The following is a 394-nucleotide window of genomic DNA, read 5'->3' as shown; positions in this document are numbered from 1 at the left end:
CAAGCTCTACAGGCCCCCGGCTGCCCCAGGGAGATGGGGTAGACAAGGTGAGGGCTTGACAAAGACTCCACCACTGGCCGGGGTCAGACGATCTTCCTTTAATACAAAGTCAATTTATCTACATACACAGAGGTGGGAAAACCACCCAGCTGCTTCCGTTTGAATAAACAGTGTTGAAAGCAACGGCAGATCTGCTCTTGTACAAAGAGAAAAACTTACTTGCTCAGGGGTGGGGGCGGGGGGGGGAAATCCCATCCTTCTGCCCCAAAACTTGCCCCATGGTCCCAGGGGGCGGAAAGGGTCCCTGATCTGGGGCGGCACGTGGCCTCTCTCTCCCCAAAGAAGTGAGAACCTCCCGTTTTGTTCAGTCCTTCTCCTGGGGGCAGGAGACCGG

The sequence above is a fragment of the Neophocaena asiaeorientalis genome, unplaced genomic scaffold (genome assembly GCF_003031525.2).
Source record: "Neophocaena asiaeorientalis asiaeorientalis breed wild unplaced genomic scaffold, Neophocaena_asiaeorientalis_V1.1 scaffold357, whole genome shotgun sequence".
Lineage (NCBI taxonomy): Eukaryota > Metazoa > Chordata > Mammalia > Artiodactyla > Phocoenidae > Neophocaena > Neophocaena asiaeorientalis.
Note: the sequence above shows the minus strand (reverse complement) of the source record.